The sequence below is a fragment of the Chiloscyllium punctatum genome, chromosome 20 (assembly GCF_047496795.1).
Source record: "Chiloscyllium punctatum isolate Juve2018m chromosome 20, sChiPun1.3, whole genome shotgun sequence".
Taxonomy (NCBI): Eukaryota; Metazoa; Chordata; class Chondrichthyes; order Orectolobiformes; family Hemiscylliidae; genus Chiloscyllium; species Chiloscyllium punctatum.
This window is the reverse complement of record NC_092758.1, coordinates 41,183,343-41,205,542: the sequence shown is the minus strand read 5'-3', so window position 1 is coordinate 41,205,542 and position 22,200 is coordinate 41,183,343. Positions and strand designations below refer to the sequence as shown.

At 39.8% G+C, this 22,200-nt stretch overlaps 1 protein-coding gene across 6 annotated transcripts in view; it reads right to left on the bottom strand.

Moving 5' to 3' along the window:
* Positions 1 to 22,200, bottom strand: part of LOC140492070 (myotilin-like) — a 153,424-nt gene that overhangs the window by 38,597 nt on the left and 92,627 nt on the right. For 2 of the 6 annotated variants that reach the window (XM_072590749.1, XM_072590751.1), the window contains exon 1: positions 6,397 to 6,545. The exons of the other annotated variants lie outside the window; for them this stretch is intronic. The gene's annotated coding sequence lies outside the window, so the exon portion shown is untranslated. Of the gene's footprint in view, positions 1 to 6,396; positions 6,546 to 22,200 lie in introns of those variants that run through there. 6 annotated transcript variants of the gene reach the window in all.

Genomic DNA, 22,200 nt, shown 5'->3' with positions numbered 1-22,200 from the left:
ACCAATTCTTGTGAGCAATAGACAGTGACTGCTATATCTCCAGCCCACTATCTCATCTTCATTAAATCAGCTCAAAGTTTTTTCACAGGACACCCTCTAACCTAATTACTGTATCAAAGAAAGTTTTGATGTTTGCGAGATATATTTTCACTTCAAAATAATTGCTTTTCTCCAGGTGACTTGTGACTTATGTATTACTGGAACTCAAATAATTTGTCACAAAGAACTAATACTACAATACTTAAATGAACATAAATAATTATATTTTTTATTTAATGACCTTCATTCATAATGTTTGACCTTAGCAATTATATTGACAGATCATTAGTAGAATTGTACTGCTGTAATGCTGCTATTTTGAGTGTAGTTCAGATGCTCATTGGTATGGTAAGAACAAATGTTTCTAATTATAAATGCAGTGGTATTCTTCATGTAGAAGATACAATTTTAGTAAGCAATCGGGCAAAATACCTCCATATTTGGATGGGCATTTAGTGTGATTTTTTTTTCATTATATTTTAACTCTTTTTATGCTGAGAAACTTCCTTCATATGTCCAAAGTTATTTTTTTCAATTGGATCCTTATGCTTTTGTTTAAATCACATTAGTTTATGGACTGGGAACAGAAGGGATTATGCTGTTCTACTTTAACATTTTGGAGTGACACTTAGTTGATTGTTGCTTCACTAAGAATGAATCTGCTTTACTCTGTTTTATTGACCAAAATTAATATGACCTTCAAAATTATAATACACAAATGTCACATATATTTAAACTTAGCTGCACGTGCTGTCAAATCAGCTAGCTCCATTCACAAAAAAAAAGTGGAATGTTAATGGCTGCAAATTGTTCTCCCTGTAGATATGGAGGAGTCATGCTTAACTTTCTTCAAAGTATATACTTTCATATTATAGAATTCTAGTTGTTATGCCTTCAGATATGATCAAATCACTGATGTAGTGACTGGCCTTGGGGTCCCCTTCAGTGCTAGAGAACTTGTATGAAATGATTTATTGTTTGTACGAATGGAATCTTTTGTGGCTCTAAGAGATTGGGCAGGGAGATTTGAATATACATTGTTTCTCATTGATATTATCGACTGGAGTATGAGGAATCAGCACAAAGAGGAAAAAAAAACCAAAATTCTTAGGAAGCTGTCCTTTTTCTAGCCTTTTGTCTGAGCTAATGGGATCTCTGCTAATAACTGAGGGCTAACCAATGGCATCACGGACCCAACTGTGTTCCTGTTTCAACAGATTAAAGATTTAAGGTAACGCAATTCAGAAATGTGGGGCTGCATTTTCCCATGGAGTCTTGGACCCCAAATCGAGGACCAAATCAGGCTCTTGAGCCAGCACTTGTGAGGCAATCTCAACAAGTTTCCAGAAGTGGCCTCAATTAAGAAAGGCCACATCATATGATTGGCATCTCTGAAGCTTGTCACCTCCACCAGCAGGGACAGGCACTGTTGAGGGAGCTGAGAAACCTTAAGGGTAGCTCAATAAGGACACACTCTGGAGTCATAAAATAAGCAAACAAATCAGAGGGGCAAATGCAGTTGGTCAGTAAGAGCACAGGGGAAATCCTGCTTGTGGCTCCCTCCCTATTTTTCTGACCCCTTTACCTTCAAGCCCACAACCACAAGGCAAGAGTAATCTAGCCCATATATACTGTAACTAGCAGGCCTCACTTCTACCTTTGATAGAAGTGCCTTTGCGCAGTGGTGACCAGAACCATTTTTGCCCTTATGCAACTGGATATTTTCTGATCAATCGCAATAGTACAGTGCAGACATATTGTTTGTGATAAGGAAGTTGCATTGATTTGCCCTTTCTAGATAGTAAAGTGTCATGAAGGGTGTTGCCCACATGAATCAATTTACATTGTGGGCAAATTCTACAGTACTGGATAAACAGACAACAACCAAACCTAAAGCACAACTCTTCATAACTTTACTTGCTGGTTCAGCTAGACATTTCTCCATGCCTGGACAACATCTAAGTGAATTCAAGAGGAAGGTATTACGCCAATGCTCTGTGAAATTATGTTGTAGTTAATCAGTGGCCAGAAAAAATGGTGGCAATATTTACATTAAAACATGAACACATGGATTTATTTCTTATCTATGCATTTTCTTAAGGGTTTGCCCAATATGTTTAAATACTATTTCCTGCCTTATTCTACCAGGTCATTCATGGTATTCAAATCCTTTAGGCCAAAATTTTAAAATGGCAAAAAATGGAAAATGTAGCTGTAATGCTCAATTGTTTGACTGATTAGGCAATTAAATAACATTTTGAGTTAGCTGCGGTAATCTTAATTCGAAGTGGGTGATGATCTGTTCTAGCCCTCTAAGAGTATGCGGTTTAGGAGATTTGAGCCAATTTATCTTTTCCATCCTGACTCCAGTCTGAAGCTGACAGGAATGACATGAAGACTTGCCATTGGGAGTAGGACCATCGCAGGTTTGCAGCTCATGGCTAGACACCGAACAACAGTCCCAGCCATGACAAGTCAAGTATGAGGAGATGAGGAGGGGTCCGTAAAGACTTTATCATTAAGGCTAAGGTTTGTTTGCTTGTCTGGCCAGGAAGAGAATTTCCAATCCTTGTACCACAGGCATATTTCAAAAATGAAAAAGCATTGAATAGCTTCTGCTGATTGTTTGGATATAGCGGATACAGGTCTACAAATCAAAACATGCTGGTATCAAATGACTTTGTCAGATTCCAATATTTCAATAAAAACAATAAATGCTGTAGAAACTCAGCAGGTCTGTCGCATACGTTGTGGGAGAAATAGAGTTCTGTTTCGAGTCCAATATGTTTCTTCTTTGATCCTGAAGGGCGAACATCAAGTCGAACAGATGGTGAAGGTGCCCAGAGTTGAAAACAAAGGGAGTGTTAATAATAGTGAAGGAGGGATATGTTTGTGGGGTGTTAATAATACATGTTAATAACAGAAAATAGTTCAACTCTGCCGACAGCAGACCCTTCCAAGCAAGGCATAGGATGGGGGAAGTGGGTGGTAGTGCAGGGAGCAGGGATGTAATCAAAATAGAGGATAGTGATCATGTTGAATTCGATGTTGAATATTGGAGGCTGTAAAGTGCCTTTGCAGAAAATTAGATTATGCTTTCTATTGGTTCCACAGCTACCCGTTTCCTGACCCAAGCTGTGATTAGTGAAGACAATAAACTGAAAGAAGACGTGCAAGGTATGTTTTGTGTTTTGGACAGTGAGAAGGGAGGAGATAAAAAGGCAAGTGATGCACTTTTGCAATTGCAGAGACCAGAGTATCACAGAGGGAGCAGTCCCTGTGAAATGCTGACAGTGGAGGGGAGGAGAAGATGTAATTGGTGATGGCATCCTACTGGAGATTATGGAAATGGCAGAGGGTGACCTTTTGAATGCAGAGATTGGTGTGATGGAAGATGAGGACAAGGGTAACACAATCATTGTTCTGGCAGGAGAAGAGATGAGAATGGAAGAGTTTGCTGTCAGTAGAGGTGAGCTATTTTCTGCTATTGACACCTATCATACATAGCCCTCCTCTACTACCATTAACACTCCCTTTGTTTATTGCTCTGGGCACTCCCTCACTATTTGTTCCACTTGTACATCATAACATGTGTCATTTTCCAGTTCTCTTCAGTTCAGAAAAAGTCATATCGCACTCAAAATATTAACTCAATTTCCCTCTCCATAGATTCTCCCATGTATGCTGAGTTCCCACAGGAATTTCTGATTTTATTTCAACTCTGCAGCATCTACAAGACTTTGTTTTGTAGCCAGTATCAGAACATGGTCACAGCACAGGAGGAGGCCAGTTGACCCATTGTGAATTAACCGGCTCTCTATAAGAGAAACTCAGTTAGCTTCATTTCCTGGCCTCTTCCCTGTGATCCTGCAAATGTTCCCCTTCTCACAACCTCAAATGTAATGGGGGCAGAAATGCATTGCCTTTAGTCTGGGCTTCAATTTGACCCCAATTTGCACTGTTAGTTCAAAGCGAGCTGGATTGGAATGAGGATATATGTTTCTGCTCTTATTTGCTGATGTAAACTTTCAGTCCTGGGATCAGTAAAGCACCTGAGGTCATATCTTGCTACTGCCAAATAAGTTTGGAAGAATTTTAATGGAAGTTCCATTACATCATCTGCTTCAAAGCAGCACAATATACTGGCAGCACGCATGACCAGGATTAACACAGAAACATAGGAACTAGGAACAGAAATAGGCTATTCAGATTTCAAGTCTGCTTCACCATTCAACATCATGATCAATCCTTTATCTCATGCCATATTCTTACCCTCTCTCCATACCCCTAGATGCCTTCAAAATCTAAAAATGTATCCATCTGTTTCTTGAATATATTCAGTGACTTGGCTTCCACAACCTTCTGTGCTAGTGAATGCTACCCTTTCAGCAAAGGTAATTTTCCTCAGCTCAGTCCTCAATGATCTACTTTATCTCCTGCAACTGTATCCTCTAGTTTTAAACCTGATCATCCCTGTGTCACGTCTGTCCGGCCCTGTTAGAATATCTTCTGTTTTAATCAGATCTCCTCTCATCGATCTAAACTCTAGTGAACACAGAACTGGTCAAATCAATCTTTCCTCATAGAACAGTCCTGCTATCCCTATGTCAGGCGAGTAAATCACTGCTGCACTTTTGCTAGGGCAAGTATCTCTTTTCTTAGGTAGGGAAACCAAAACTGCACTCAGTGCCTCAGGTTTCTAAGGTCCTGTTTAACTTCAGTAACAGTTTAAATTCTCTTGCAATAAAGGCTAATACAGGATATACCGTTTGTCTGCTTAATTGCTTGCTGCATCTGCCTGTCTACTTTCATTGATTAGTGTACAAGGACAGTATATGCCATTGTACATTCACATCTCTCAATGTATCACCATTTAAATAATACTCTTCTTTTCTACTTTTCACACTGAAGTGTATAACTTCACATTTAGCCATGTTGTTCCATGCCTTTGCCCACTCAGTCATTTTGTCTAAATTACCTTGAAGCCATCTCTTCACAACTCAGTTTTGTGTCGTCTGCAAATTTGGAAATGTTGCATTTGGTTCACTCATCCAGGTATTATATATTAAAAATTGCTGAGGCAAAAGAACTGACCTTGTGATACCCCACTTATCACTGCCTCCTACTCAGAAAAAGACCCCTTTATTCCTATCTGTTTCCTCTCTGCCAACTAATTTTTGATCCAAGCCAATATATTACCCTTCATCCCACGTGCTGTAAACTTGCTCACCTACCTCTTATGAGTGACCTTTTAATAAGCCTGTTGAAAATCCAAATATGCTACAACCACATGTCTCCCTTTTCTATTCTACTCATTACATCCTCAAAAAAATGCTATTTTCTCTCTTTTAATCAAACTGCTGAAATCTACAATCCTCAAAATCCTCAGGCTTGCTGCATTTTCTAACAATTTTATACGTCTCTTCTTTGGATCTTAAACTATCCCTAAATTGTTTTGTAAGCCATGGTTGAGCCAGGTTTTCTCTTTTATTTTTGGACCAGACAGAAATGAGTAATTCTTGTATTAATGAATAATTGTTTGGATGAATGATTCTATCACTAATTAGTTCCAATAATCTATAGAACAAGATGTTTCTTTCTTTTGCATTTCTGAGTATCTGGGACAGGAAACTGTACATTTCATTGCTTGATATTAGTATATATAATCTGTGGAATCATTCAGTAATGACTAACACCAATTTTACTATTATTCAGTCTTCAATGGTAAGCCCGCAGGAGGCCAAGAAGTTTTTAGCATAAAGGCAGTGCTTTAGTGAACAGTAATTACTAAAACATATTCTGTATTTTCAATTTGTAAAAACATTCTGGGTCTTGCTCACAGATGTGGGCTCTACATGTCAATTTAATGCAAATCAGTTTTAGGTTATTAAATTCACAGTATATTTTTGCAATTTATTCATACAGGGTTCCTTCTAAGTCTGTAAAATAACCTTTTACTTAAGGTTGTATTGTATATACATTTTCAGTTCAAATATGAATGCTAAAGGTTTAGTAGAAAAGATTAAGAACCAAACACAGAACTTTAATACAAGAATAATATAGAGACACTAAGAATAACAATTCTGTAGCTTAAATCTCTTCAACTCAGTAACAATATAACTTTAAAACTGTATTTGTTAAGGCATCAAACGTAAAGTTTTTTTACACTATATATGCCTATGCACAGAGATATCAATTAATAGTGATAATAAATTATTTTAAAATTATATATGAAGAATCAATACTTACTTATCTTAAGAACAAAAAGAACTTTTAAAAGATAATTTCAGTTTCACCTTATAAACATTTTATTTTATATTCTTTCTCTCACCAAATACAAATCAATTGGTTACGTACCTTAATTAGAGATTCCTGTAGGAATTGTTACCTTGGTATGAGCAGTATGGAAGCCTTTTTTTAATACTGCTATTTACTGAGAAGTTAAACCTTCAAACTTAGTGCTTGTATATAGTGCAGGCAGTAAGGGGATGACGTTTGGTGAATGATTGATCTATTACTACAGCACTATATCACTTACTCTCTCATCAAAGTAAAAGTCCCTCTTCTCATCAGTCCATATACTGAGGCATGTACAGAATGACCCCACCACCCCACCCAATAGCACCGTGTCATGCAGTGGTGTTGAATTCATTTTCGTTGTCTGCATGCATACAATGTCTTCACATTATAGGTTTTAGTATGCTGTCATCATCATTATAACGAAAATAGTTTTGGCATTAATTCCTAATTTTCAATATCATTTTTTCCTGGTATACTGGGTCTTCTTTGCTTGCTGTGAAGTCAGTACTCTATCAGGATTCTTTGCTACTGAATGGATGGATGGGTTGGAGAACACCTTTCTGATTTTCCTCTCTCTTTGCAGGAAGCAATTAAACTTCACTCAATCTAGCAGAGATTAGCAGCTCTCTGTACAGTGACCAACTAGTGCAATTCTATGTTGTAGTTTGCTCTAAGTATCTTAGCACATCATGTGGCTGAATATAAAAAATGTGTACATACATTTCTCAGGATTCCTAAAAACAAAACTAATTTATTAGCCATGCTTGCTGTGGTTTAATAGTCTTTCCACCACCGCATTTTCCATTGTGGTAGGTGTTTAAAATGCTTTCAAAGAACAATGTTGACATTATAGACAGTCAGGAGGCTGGAAGAACACAACAAGACAGGCAGCATCAGGAGGGGGAGAAGTCAATATTTTGGGTTGCGACCCTTCACTGTTGACTTCTCCACCTCTTGGTGCTGCCTGGCTTGCTGTGTGCTTCCAGTCTCCTGCTTGTCTACTTTGGATTCCAGCATCTGCAGTTTTTTTTTGTCTCCAACCAATGTTGACATTATAACTTAGTTGTGATGTCTTTTGGCAGAATCTTATCCTACAGTTGTTCAAAGGTGACTGGACCAAGAGTGGACATTTCTGTACTGTCACATTTTCATCTATGTGGGAATTAATATTTATGCCAATTTGCAGATCTAGTATCCATGGCATTAACATTTTCCTCTAAAAATACTTAAAATATTCATATCTGTCAGAATGCTATTTACAAACTTTCCATAAATGTGCAACAAACTACTTCCTGAATGCACATATATTATTAATGTAATTATAAGAGTTTACTATAAATGGAGTTATACTGTCAGGCTGTTTCATTACAAACAAGTTTCCTTTCTGCAATAATCCAAGGTTAGGCTACAAGCTAATCTCATTTTGCTAGAATCGGCACTCTCAGCAACATGAAGGGTGTTAAAAGAGATTTCAAAGTCTGTTGATCATGGGCTAAAATGTGGTAAAAGCTTTGTTTTGAAGATGTGGACACTCTCACCTGCAACCTCAAAATGTTTAAATAATTAAAATTTCCTGTCTCGGGTGCAACTCAGTCATAATCTATGGAAAACTGGTGAGTGTATAAATGTAGACTTACAATCACATCTAGCCATTGTACAACTGGATTGATGGTATGGTACAAACATAGATTTGAATTTCCAATTTATGCATAATTTTAACAAAATTATGATTTTAATTTTATTACCAGAGAATTACGAAGTAGGCAATAGTATATTACAGCACATTTCTCGGATTCTACATAATAACTGCAGACAATGTCAAAACGTTAAGATGAGAAATAAAATATATGCAGGTTCTAACGTTTGCAATGCCACCTAAGGATACAAATTCGTCTTGATCACTGACACAAAATGGGTGCTATAGAACTAGCCCATTATATACAATGTCTGATAGTCAGTTTAACTGACTTCAATGGAACTAACTATTAAATGCTTTGTATACTGGGCAGTTGATTGGATAATGACTGTTTTGCATCATCACATGAGAGGTTTCAACCCAAATTGTTCGAGTGCAGAGACCAGAAACACTCTTATTTTGAAGTGAGAAACTCATTTCTTTTTTCAGGCTGCCTGCTGAATTCTGAAAGCAAATGTGTCTCAATCAGTCTATTCACTGGCTCCTTTGTGACAGCACCTCCCATTTTTCCCACTTCAGCTGCTTTGGTCATTGTTATGTTGCTGCTTATTCTCAGAAAGTTTTTACTGGATCCTAACTGCTCCAAGTAAAATCAGGAGAAATGTTTCAAACACACTGTCATCCTTGTTGATGCATTTTTAAAAAAATTTAAGTTACAATCTGTCATTGGATTGAGCAGATGTCATTTACTGACCTTTAGTATGAACAGTTTGCCACCTATTGATAGATTGTAATTCAGTGATGCAAGGCTAAACAGAAATAGCATGACATAATGCATACAGACTCAGTTGAAATGAAGTGGTGTCACAATCAAGTCGATAAAGTACATTGATAATGTTTACTTATAAAAAAACTTGCATTTGTTTACATTAACTATTAAGTTGGATCAAAATGTGCTCTTTTAAAGTAAAATATACTTTAACCTGTTTGTTAAATACTTTCAGATGTTTTGCATCTTTTGTTAACCCAAAATGGAAAACACATCACATCCTTGCAACCACCACCAGCCCCAATCACAATTCATACTCACTAACTCAATGTTGCAGTAATTATCTGAATAACGTGAATTTTACTCACCTAAAACAGTTTCATATCTATTCCTTTGTTTAGGCTGCAAATAAGCATTCTCCAACTTAATTGCACAACATCAACATATTTCCTTCATATCAACATATTCTCCCTCACATTTACATATAGGTGACGTATTAATGTCACTGGCAAAAGTGAGGACTGCAGATGCTGGAAATCAGAGTCTAGAATAGAGTGGTGCTGGAAAAGCACAGCAGGTCTGGCAGCATCTGAGGAGCAGGAAAATCAACGTTTTGGACAAAGGCCCTTCATTAGGACTGAAGGCAGGGAGCCTCCAGAGTGGAGACATCCTCTTCCAGCACCACTCTAATCTAGTACTAATGTCACTGGACCATTAATCCAGAGGCCTAGGCTACTGCCACGTGGTGTGAGTTCAAATCTCACCACAGAAGCTGGTGGAATTTGAATCCACAGTGACTGTGAAATTATTTTTGATGGACCTGAAAACTCATCTGGCTGCTTTAGGGAAAGAATCTGTCATCCTTAGTAGGTCTGGCCTACAAGTGACTCCAGACCCACAGCAATGTGATTGACTTGTAACTACCCTCTGAAATAGCTCAGCAAGCCTATAATTAGGGCTGGGCAATAAATGCTGGCCGTGCCAGCGACAGCCACTTTCAATCAAAGAATGAAAGAAACATCCAGCTTCCCCTGAATGTATCCATGTTATTTTATGTTCCAAATATTAGCAAGTTCCAGAATCTTAGTGCTCTGCATTGGATGTTTAACTTGAATTTCTTATTGGATTAGTTAGTGACTATGTTATGTTTCTAGCTCCTAATATAATAATAATGATCTAACATACATTGCATACTTGACACTCTCAAATGAAAAATGTGAAATATTTTTGCATTCAGCTGCATTGCTCCATAGGAAGATAGTGATGCAACACAATCTAATTTCAATATTTATCTATAATGGATAATGTCTTTTTAATATAGAGTCATAGAGTCATACAGCATGGAAACAGACCCGAAGGCCCAACCAGTCCATGCTGAATATAATCCCAAACTAAACTAGTCCCACTTGCCTGCTCCTGGCCCATATCCCTCCAAACCTTACCTATTCACATATCTATCCATGTGTCTTTTTTGCCACTTTATATTTATTATTTATTTATCTATGCTACTTAACTATGTGATCTGCCTGTATTACTCGCAACTCAAAGCTTTTTACTGTGCCTTGGTACATGTGACAATAAGTTCAATTCAATTCAATTCATTTCAATTCAATTTAATGTAGTAACTGTACCTGCATCCACCACTTTCTCAGGAAGTTCGTTCCACAAGCAAGCCACCCCTTGTGTAAAAAACTTGCCCCCAAGTCTTCTTTAAATCTATCTCCTCTCACCTTAAAAAATGTGCTCCCTAGTTTTGAAATCACCCATCCTTGGGAAAAGACAACTATCTTGTACTTTTTTTAGTATTAATTTTCTCCCAACATTCCAAAGACATGCAGGTCAGGTGAATTGACCATGCTAAATTGACGATAGTTGTTCGGTGCATTCGTCAGAGAGGGGGTGGGTTACTCTTCAGAGGGTCGGTGTGGACTTGTTGGGCCAAAGGGCCTGTTTCCACACTGTAGGGAATCTAATCTAATCTAATCTAATCTAATATCACAGTCTCAGAGATCTGTCTCCAGCTTAACCAATATCTAAAGTGATATAGAACTAATCAAGGTAGGTAAATGTGTGAATAGAGGATAATGAGATCAGCAATATCCAATGGTGTTTCATAGAATGAGTATTACTATAGAAAAGGACAGTAATTGATCGCGAAACACTCCTCAAAGTATCAAATAGAAAAAAATGTTATAATCTGTGATTTCCGATTACAGCAGAGTAAGTAGAATCGTGACAATAGCAGGAAGTACTATGAGTGACGAGTTTCCACTGTGTACTTCAATCTTTGCTGTGACTGTCTCTGCAGGAGTTGGGAAATAGAGACTGTATGGGGATTTGTCGATTTAACAGTTCACCAGGCTAATCTGAAATATGTCAAAAGGAGATCAAAAAGTTTTGTACAATTAATTTTGATATTGTCATGAAATTCAAATATTAGAATTATTAACCTTTAATTCCATTGGCTTATTTACTACCTGGGAATTCTGTTTAAAAGGAAACAACTTTAAATGAGTCAAGGCATTTTATTTACAAAATGTCTTTGGAGGTCATAAGACTTATGTGAAAGGCTGACTGTCTAAAAATCTCTGACAGCTTATGTTCAGTTGGCAACAGGGAGGGAAAATGGAATGATGACCTTTATTTCAAAGGGAATGGAATATAAAACTAGGGAGTTTCACTAAAACCAGACAAGGTACCAGTCAGACCACGTCTGGAAAACTCTGAACAGTTTTTGATCTCTTCTCTAAGGAAAGGTTCACTGGCATTGGAGGACATTCAGAGAAGGTTCACAAGGCTGATACTAGGTGTGAAGGAACTGTCTTATGAAGAGAAGTTGAGTCAGTTGGACCTGTGCTTGTTTGAATCTAGAAGAACGAGAGGCATCCCTATTGAACTTTACAAGATTCTTAGGGGACTTTGACAAGGCTGCTGTGGAAAAGTTGTTACCCCTTGTGGGAAAGTCTCTGACCAGAGAGCAAATTGCAAACTAAGGGGTCACACAATTAGGATAGAGATGAGGAGCAACTTCTTCTCTCAGAGGATTATGGATATGTAGAATTCTTTACTACTGTTGTGACTGTGTCATTAAGTACTTTCAAGATTGAGATAGATTTTGAAATACACCCAGAGGATTTAAGGACTCTGGGCCAAAGGCAGGAAAGTGATGTGGAGGATTATCCAATCAACCAAGATCTCATTAAATGTCAGAGCAGATTTGAGGGGTTGAATGGCCTACATCTGCTTCTGTCTTATGGTCTTCTGGTATTAAGAATAGGCACCTGTTGGTAAGTGTTGGTATCTGTGAGCAGTGAGTTTGCCTTTTCAATGTACTGCGTTCTGTTTAGGATGATGGTCATGCGCCCTTTGCCTGCAGATAGGATAACAATGTTTCTGTCTTTTCTGAATCCTTCTGGGGCCTTCCTTTTCTTTGTGTTGAGGGTATTCCCTTCCTTCTTCCTGCTTAATGTTGGTGCATCTGTCTGTCTAATGGTCTGCTGAGTTTCTTCAGTGAGTCTGTTGTCTTTCAGGGTTGATTCTAATGCTGCTAAGAAGTCCTTTTTGTCCATGTCTCTTTGGTTGTAGTTCATCCCTCTTACTAGGACGGCTTTTTCCGTGTCTGTTAGTGGTCGGTTCGATAGGTTTTTAATCCAAGTTTCTGAATTGTCTGTTGTTCTTTTGTGTGAGCTTGTCCAGTATTTCTTGTAGGGATAGCTTTATTCTTTTTCTTGGTCTGCTGTTGTTTGATGCTGATGGCTCGTTCTAGTGTGCTTGTCCATTCATGGTCTGTCGTGTTGGTGAATAAAGTTTTTTGGTGCAAATTTCCCGATTGTGGAGTCGGTTGTGGGCATTGTTAATCATTTCTGTCAACATTCTGCAGCCGTTCTGTTTTGATACTCCTCTGGCTTGTGAGCTGTTGAGTGGTAGTGTGTACTTGAGCCATTTTGGTAATACCTGTTTTCTGAGGCATTAATATAGGACATACAGTTTTTTGCGGATGGCGCTCAGTTGGACGGCGTTGGTTTCCCATCTTCGGGCTAGTTATAGCATACTGCGCCCATAGGTGTTTGTGATTTTTGAGAAGATTTGTAGTTCAGGTTGAATTGAATTGAATTTATTGTCACGTGTACCGAGGCACAGTGAAAAGCTTTGTCTTGCGAGCAATGCAGGCAGATTACAGAGTTAAATAGCATAGATAAGTAAATAATAGGTAAACAGCGGAAAAAACAAAAACACAGGTAGAGGCGAATGCTAAGAGTTTTTGGGGTTTGTTTTGCCACCATGCCAGGTAACATCATCAGTGAGCCTCCCACCTTCTATTTATGTGTCTTGGTCTCTTAAAGTGGGTGATATTATTTCTGGTCTTTTTCTCAGAGGTTGGTAAATGGGGTCCAAATCAACGTGCTTATTGATGGAGTTCCGGCTTCCAGGAATTCCCTTGTGTATCTCTGAATACCCGGTCCTAGGATAGATGTGTTATCCCAGTTGAAGTGGTGTCCTCCTTCATTTGTATGTAAGAATACCAGTGATATATGGCAATTGTAAGCTATTGAATGAGACTCAATTTGTGAAAAGCTATGATTATAAACTTATATGCTTATATGCTTAAATCTGTACTGAAAACAACAAATGCTGGAGATCACAGCAGGTCAGACAGCATCCATGGAGAAAGAGCAAGCTAATGTTTCGAGTCGAGATGACTCATCAGAGCTGAGATGAAGCTTCACTTCAACTCTGATGAAGTCATCTATACTCAAAACATTAGCTTGCTTTTTCTCCATGGATGCTGTCTGACCCGCTGTGATCTCCATTATGTGTTCATGTAAAGGGACAGCGGGAAACACAAGCACTGGTAGAAAGGTGATATTGTGATATCTAGATTTAAAATCTTCCACACGTTAATGTTTGAGACCCAGCTATCAAACTTATATAGCGCAAGGAGTGGAACTTAAAATGGGGCCCTTTACAAATGTCAATCGTAGCAACTTAAGATAGTGAAGAAGGCGTGTGGTATGCTTTCCTTTATTGGTCAGAGTATTGAGTACAGGAGTTTGGAGGTCATGTTGTGGCTGTATAGGACATTGGTTAGGCCACTTTTGGAATATTGTAATTGTGGTCTCCTTGTGAAATTTGAAAGAGTTCATGAAAAAATTACAAGGATGTTGCCATGGTTGGAGGATCTGAGATACAGGGAGAGTTGAATAGGCTAGGGCTGTTTTCCCTGGAGCATCTGAGACTGTGGGGTGACCTTATAGAGGTTTATAAAATCATGAGGGGCATGGATAGGATAAATAGACAAAGTTTTTTCCCTGGGGTGGAGGAGTCCAGAACTAGAGGACATAGGTTTAGGGTGAGAGGGGAAAGATATAAAAGAGACCTAAGGGGCAACTTTTTCACGCAGAGAGTGGTACGTGTATGGAATGAGCTGCCAGAGGAAGTGGTGGGGCTAGTACAATTGCAACATTTAAAAGGCATCTGGATGGGTATATGAATAGGAAGGGTTTTGAGGGATATGGGCCGGGTGCTGGCAGGTGGGACTAGATTGGGTTGGGATATATGGTCGGCATGTACATCTCTATGACATTATGACTCTTTGTTGGTTAAAGGAGGGAATAACATCAAGGAGACTTATGTGATGCAGTAACAGTAGCTTTCTCTCCATATTTCAAATTCGGACTCTATCTCTGTTACAAGTTACACCACAGAGATAGAGAATCTGAAACTAAAAGGCACATAAAGTGTCATAGCAGCCACTTTGGAAAAGGACTGACTGCAGTTTAAAGGAGACTGTCTCCAGAGGAACAAGCAGCTCACATGAGCTGCAATACTACTGGATATAAAGACCACCAAAGGAAATTTAGAATGTATAATTCTTTTACTTGTGACATTTACTTTTTCAATTCCACCTCTCCGCTCTATAGTATGTTCAACTTTTCAAGCTATGGTGTGTGTATACAATGGAGGATTTGAGACTTTTTTGGACCTCTTTATATAAACCTAAACTTGAGTTGGCTTATAAGCCCTGTACAATCCCCAACCACAGTCAAGATTGTTAGCAGTAATCAGTCAAGTTGGCAGACATGTTGCTGTGTGGCACAGTGCTATGTCAATGTAACACTTGCAGTATGTGCCAGCAGCTGTCTCAGCAAATACACTGCACATGCTTCAACTAAGTGGCCAAGTCTCAAAGACAAAGGGGGTCAGGTCAAGGGAGACATCACTCAGTCAGGTGGTCCTGACAAAGTCAGTTGGTGGTCTCCTCCAATATATCAGCCCAGTGATTTGGACATGGTCAGTCAGCTGCTTAATGCAGTCAGGGCTAAGGGGCTGTACCTTTGCAGACTAGGGAGTGAGCCATAGTCAGTTCGACAGGTCCGGTGAACCAGCCCTGGGGAAAGAGTGAAGTAAGATCCACTCTGAGAAAGTGATGTGAGACTTTCAAAGGGCATTAAACAGGTGCCCAAACATGACAGGTGAAGGACTTGTGTTATCACAAAATGCTGTATGAGCACCTTACACATTGACCGACTGTCAACTACAAGTCCTGATTACGTGCATTATTGACCACATTATTCAGCATGACAAATCAGTGCTAAAATGGCTGTAAGGTATGAGCAATGTCTTGTAAATGGAAAGTTTCACCCTCGTTGCCAAATAGCAAATACCTTCCATGATTCCACTGCCTGCTCGAGGTGCAGGAATTGCACATTTTACAACTTGGACTATAAACTGTCCAGGCCATTATCCTCTAGTTAATGCAGCCTTTTCTGAGTACTGTGAGGGTTGGAGTGGTAGAGAGAAGTTCTCCTTATTATTGCCACTCATTCATGCCCTGACTATATATGCATTATAAGACTTCAGCAACAGATTTCTGAATCAGGACAATGATAAAAAAGAGGTTCGCGTAGAGGCATCCCACTGTCCTTCTTTTCAGGGCCATCCATGTCGCCATGTTTAGAGCATGTTGTTCAAATGTTATTTGTGTTTGCTGTGACTGCTGAAGGATCTTATTACTGAGAAGTTGTTTCATTTCTGATATTGCTTATTGGAACTGTCACCAATGGATCTAGACACAGAAGATGTGGTCATCCGTGTGGCTGCTACACTAAGAGATGCTGCACAGGAATGGATGATTAACACTTACATCTGGAAAGCCAGGACATGCATCAACTTCTAGCAGATGTGGAGCTGCCTCATGATGTGGCGAAAATGTAAGAGAGCCACCATCTCTCATCTTCCATGGAATGCCGTCAGATGAGAGAGGGGCAGTGGGGATTCTCTGTCCAGAGGTCAAAACTCCATGTCATGTTGTCCAAAGTATCTGTAATGCAATGTCTTCTTCTGCTAGGGCCACGGAGGTCATCTCTGGGATTTCATACCAGATCCATGCAGGCAGAGCATGCTGCTTGATCCTAGGAATCTCTGCTCCAGACAACTTTAGGATGCATCAAGGCTATGGGACAGAAGATGGGGATCCATGAGAGCTGCAGCATGTGATGGTAAGGATGTTCTTCAGATTGAAGAGCACCTCCAGCATCATATAGCACAGCCATGCTGGCCAAAGCAATGTCGACTGGACTTCCTTGTATTTTGAAGCTGCTCGGGCCAGCATCCCAACTTCATGAGCAGCATCATGCTTTGATCATTCTGTCCAGTTCATCTGTTTAATAAAAAGTTAAAGTGACAAATGCATGGAAACCTTCACAACATTTGAACAGCATCCTCCAAATATTGGGACATGGAAGATCCTGAAAACGAGGCCAGTGGGATGCTTCTACATGGACCTCTGATGCTCCTCCATTCAATAAAGACAAGGACTCTTGCTGTTATGGGCTTGAAGGGAAAAATGTCATTTTTCAGAGTTTGAACATTGTGTGGCTCTAAGGCTGGCCAGTCACTCAAACTTCATTCTTGTACCTGCAGCGAAGGTGACATTTGCTCTCAACAGCTGATGATGAGGAACATATACTTACAACCGTGATAACATATTTCAAATGAAGGATGAATCATGCCACCGAAATGTCCTCAGAAGGTTGTTCTCCTCCTTTTTCCTCCCACTACATCTTGGTGCAGTCCTGGGGTACACAGATAGAGGGCAGGGAGCCTGCTTTCAAACATAAGAGTTAGGAGCAGGAGTAGGCCGTCCGACCCTTCGAGCCTGCTCCACCATTCAATAAGATCATGGCTGATCTTTTCATGGACTCAGCTCCACTTACCTGCCCTCCCACCATAACCCTGAATTCTTCATTGTTCAAAAAAAAATCGATCTTAGCTTTAAAAATATTTACTGAAGTAGCATCAACTACTCCATTGGGAAGGGAATTCCATAGATTTACAACTTTCTGGGTGAAGGAGTTCCTTATTAATTCAGTCCTAAATCTGCTCCTCCTAATTTTAAACCTATGCCCTCTTGATGTTGTTTCACCAGCCAGTGGAAACATCCTCTTTGCATCTATCTTATGTATTCCCTTCATAATTTTAGATGTTTCTGTAAGATCCCCCCTCATTCTTCTAAATTCCAATGAATATAATCCCAGTCTACTCAGTCTGTCCTCATAAGCCAACTCCCTCAACTCTGGGATTAACCTAGTGAACCTCCTCTGCACCCCCTCCAGTGCCAGTACATCCTTTCTCAAGTATAGAGACCAAAACTGCATACAGTACTCCAGGTGTGGCCTCACCAGCACCTTATACAGCTGCAACATAACTTCCCTGCTTTTACACTCAATCCCTTTAGCAATGATGGACAAAATTCCATTTGCCATCCTAATTACTGTTGTACCTACAGACCAACCTTCTGTAATTCATGCACAAGGTCACTAAGGTCCCTTTGCACAGCAGCATGCTGCAACCTTTTACCTTTCAAGTAATAGTCCTTTTTACTGTTACTCCTATCAAAATTGATGACTTTGCATTTATTAACATAGTACTCCATCTGCCAGACCTTTGCCAACTCACTTAAAGTATCTATGTTTTTCTGCAAAGTTTCACAGTCCTCTGCACACTTTGCTCTGCCACTCACCTTAGTGTCATCTGCAAACTGTGACACAGTACACGTGATCCCCAACTCCAAATCATCTATATAAATTATGAATAATTGCAGTCCCAACACTGATACCTGAGGCACACCACGAGTTACTGATTGCCAAACAGAATAGCACTCATTTATCTTCACTTTTTGCTTCCAGTCAACCAATCCTCTATCCATGCTAATACTTTACCCATAATGCCATGCATCTTTATCTTATGCAGCAGCCTCTTGTGTGGCATCTTGCAATGGAGCCTGCTGGTCTCAGAGTTTCGATTGGGTGACCCTGTGGTTGTTTGTGGCTAATTGGTACACTCTTGCTGGGACTGCCCTATCCAGATGATGATTGATCCTCCTCGGCTTGAACTCCCACAGAGTTAAGGGTGTCAGGCAGGGTGGAGCTGGAATGTCACCTATCTCTGCAGTTTCCTGACAGGAGACTACTAGGAATTTTGAATGTGGTTCCTTCTCTGGCTGGGCATCACTTGGTGCCACCCTGTCTCCATATGAGGAAGGGGCACCTGGAGTGGGGGCAAGTCTCTCATTCCCCTGTCACCTTGCCATTGGTACACAGCACCAGTGTCCGAGCAATAGAGTGAGGCCTGCATGGACTCCAAACAGACATTGACTGTACTCGAATAAAAGCAAAACACTATGGATGGTAGAAAACCAAAATAGAAAGAGTAAGCAGGCTGGAAACTCTCCACAACTCTAGCAGCATTCCTGGAGAGAGAAACAGAGTTAATGTTCCAGCATTTCAAGTCCAATTTGATTCCGACGAAGAGTCATTCCAGGTACGAAATGCTAACACTGTTTTTCTCTCCACCATGCTACCAGACTTGTTGAATTTCTCCATGGGCGCGTTTTATTTTTATGCAAGCTGAGTGCGCTGGGCTTGGCTGTTCATATGACAGAGGCAGTACGGTACAAACAGCATTGGTGGAGTCCTCCAACCTGCTGAATCAGTTTTCCGAGTGCATCCAGGAAGCCTGCCTACTTGCTCCTGTGTCTGCTTGTGCATTTGTATGAAGTTCTCAGTGGTTGATCATGGGGTCACTTCTTGCCTAGGGTTGAGCAGGTAACAAATGTCAGTAATAGTAAACATAATTTAAATGTATTTTTATTGTTTCCTTCAATTAATGCTTGAAATGCTGGCAGACCCAGGAAGGTTCCAGCCATCTTGGATTAGCTCAGTGGTTGTGTTCTCATCTCTCAGTTAAAAAAAAAGTTGGGTTTTTTTTGGATGCACTCCTGCCAGCCTCTGTAAACAAAGACTGGAATCTAGCTCTGGCGACTGGATTGAGCTGTTTGGATGCCATAACTCACTAGCTCAGTGATAATGAAGCCTGACTTCCAGTCTTAGATATGTGTCAGGCCTAGTGATTGATCCGTGCTGTCCATTTATAGGTGCATTGCAATTTCCAGGCTACAAGATGTTTATTGTTCAGCCTAACAGAAAAAAAATAACAAATGTAATATAATACAGTTGGCAGAGGATACAATAAATATTTAACAACAAAAAGGACCTAATTTAGTACAGAAATTCTGCAATGATTTGTTTAAGCACAAACTCCTTAAAGGGGCAACAGCATTTCAATTTCACATAGATGTTTCTTATGAAAACTCAAAGCACTACTGTAAACGGAGCTAAATCTTAACCTGAATAAATGACATAAAAACTGCAGCTTCTTAAAAACCCTGGCCCCAGTTGTAATAAAACAAATTTCCACTAGAGGGATCTAAGAAAGAGTTGTTCTCTCGGCAGACTGCCTACCTATGCTGTTTTAAAATGTTCTCAGCGTTATGCAGCAATCGCCATAGGCCGCATAGTTTCTGGTCCGCCTACTCCATGTCTGAGGAATACCACAATAAAGCAGTGTTTTGACCCTTATATTCCCAATTTCCTTCAAGTTGCATGACGTTTTGAAAAAATTGCGAAGAATCTTTCTCCTGAACACCGGTGCTGTACAAGTTGGGCACGGTTATAAAACAGACTGCCCTCATGAAGAGTGAAAGTGTCAGAAGCAGTAGAGTAATTGAAACGTCCACAATAATCAGGCCGCAAAGATTTGGAAACAGTGGAACAAAGTACAACTTGAACTGAAATGAGAAAATGCTGGTTCAAATCCTGGATACTTTGAAGACATTAGATTAGTAGGACAGTGATACCACCATTTCCCTGCATGAGGTTTGTGAAGTCGATAGCAATATCCAAGTTAACGAGTCAGATTTACTAATGCTGGGAATTAGAAGGTTTTGTAACAACAGACCTTACTGACCATTGGCCTTACTCTACCTGTTGCTCCTGTTGTACAAGTCCGATTAAGTTTGCATCTCAATAAAAGTACAGTAAGAGTTGACAAAGGCTGGAATTTTCTCATCAACTGGTGATCATATGTAGGTAACACCCACAAGCTGAAGGCCAATGGGAGCACCTGACAATGTTCCTGCGGGTGGAATCTGAATTGGTTGCTGCCAGACCTACTATCAAATTAAGGACTTGGACCTGTCTGTTTATATATGATAGTGATGGCTGACAGGTCTCTGTCCTTAATTTGAAAGTGGTGTTGAGTTTGCTGCTGCGACATTTGGAAGCTGCTGGATGCCACTGTGATCCAGAGTGAACATGCCGGCAGTCAGTGTTTACAGTTTGAGGAACTTCAGGTTTGAGTTGGGGAGCTGGAGTCTGAGCTGCAGGCATTGAACTATGTCAAGGAAGGGGAAAGTTACTTGAACACTTTGCTCCAGAGGGGAGTCACACCATTCAAATTAGATAATTCAACGTTGTTCTGTGATCAGGGACAGGAGGGTTTGTTTGCAGGTAAGGATGGTATGAGGACCCAGGGAGTAAAATTGAAGAGCCTCAGTCCTGCAATTGTTCAACAGTTAAGGGGTTCTTGAAAGCTGTGTGAACAAAAGTGGGGACTACAGGGAGCATGGGCAAACTGACCACTTTGGTTACAGGGGGTCTTTCAAGTAGGGAGCAGAAATGGGAAGGCATTAGTGGAAAGGGACAGTACAATTAGAGGGAGAGATACTGCTCTCTGCAGACATGAGCAGGAGTTCCGAAGGCGGTGTTGCCTACCAGTTGCCAAGGTCAAGGGCATCTCCTTGAGTTTGAGAACTTTGAGGCGGTTTGGGGAAGGGTCCAGTAGTCATTATCCAGCCTGGTATCAACGACACTGATTGGATTAGAAAGGAAGTTCTGTTGAAAGACTTTGAACAGTTAGGACCTAAATTAGATTGCAGAAACTCCAAGGTAATAATCTCTGGATACTATCTGAGCCATGAGCAAACTGGCAAAGGGTAAATATGTCAAACTATTAAACGTGTGGCTCAAAGACTGGTGTGTGAAGGATTTGGCAATCTTTGTCTATGAATCATGAAGAGCTAGCATCTAGTTCAGCTGGTAATAGGGAAGACTAAAGGAATGTTGGTTTTTATTTCAAAGGGTGTGGAGTATAAAAGTAGGAATATTTTGCTAAAACTATACAAAGCATGAGTTAGGCTGCAGCTGGAATACACTAAATAGTTTTGGGCCCCTTATCGAAGGACAGATATACTGGCATTGAAGGCCGTCTAGTGACGGTTCATGAGGCTGATCTCAGATACAGAGGAATTGTCTTGTGAGAAGATGTTGAGGAGGTTGGCCCTGTACTGAATGGAATATACAAGAACGAGCGGTGACCTTAATGAAATATTCCTAAGGGACCTGACTGGGTAGATGCAGAAAGGATGCTTCCCTTTAAGGATGGGTCAAGGAGCAAAAGACAAGTGTCAGAATAAGGGGTCGCACATTTAAGACACAGGTGAGGAGAATTTTCTTCTTTTTATTATATTTTCTGTTTCCTTTTTAAAAGTGATTTCATTATTTTTCCAATAGGTTCTCCAAGCTCCTGGGCAATTCAAAAAGGGAGCAAGGATTGAACATATTCCTTTCCATTGTGGAAAATGGCTCTCTGCGTATAAATGTTATGTTGATTCTTGCAAGTGTATGTAATACCACTGCAAATTCAACAGATTATCTTAAAATGGTTGCCAGCGCTGTCCAAAGACACAATCCCATTGAACAGTATACATTTTGTTTTTGTTTAGTTAAGTTTAGGCTAGTTAAGTACAGTCTGCACTCCACCTATTATAAACAACTGAGGAACATGCTGTTTGATTTGTTCACTAAGATGTATATGCTACATACCTGGCATTTGATGAGCACTGAAATTAATATGCAATGTTGTTTAATTGTATGGCAGCAAGACGACCTTTTTGGACTGATGCTAACATCTTTGTGAAAAAATACTTGCATTGTGACTGCATAGCGGAGATATATAATGGCTTAACCTGTTGTTCAAATTTTTCAGATACTTTGCCTTTCCCTTGTAATTGGAAAGTGTAAAGCTTTGTCCAAAGCTGTGAATAATGAGCTGATTA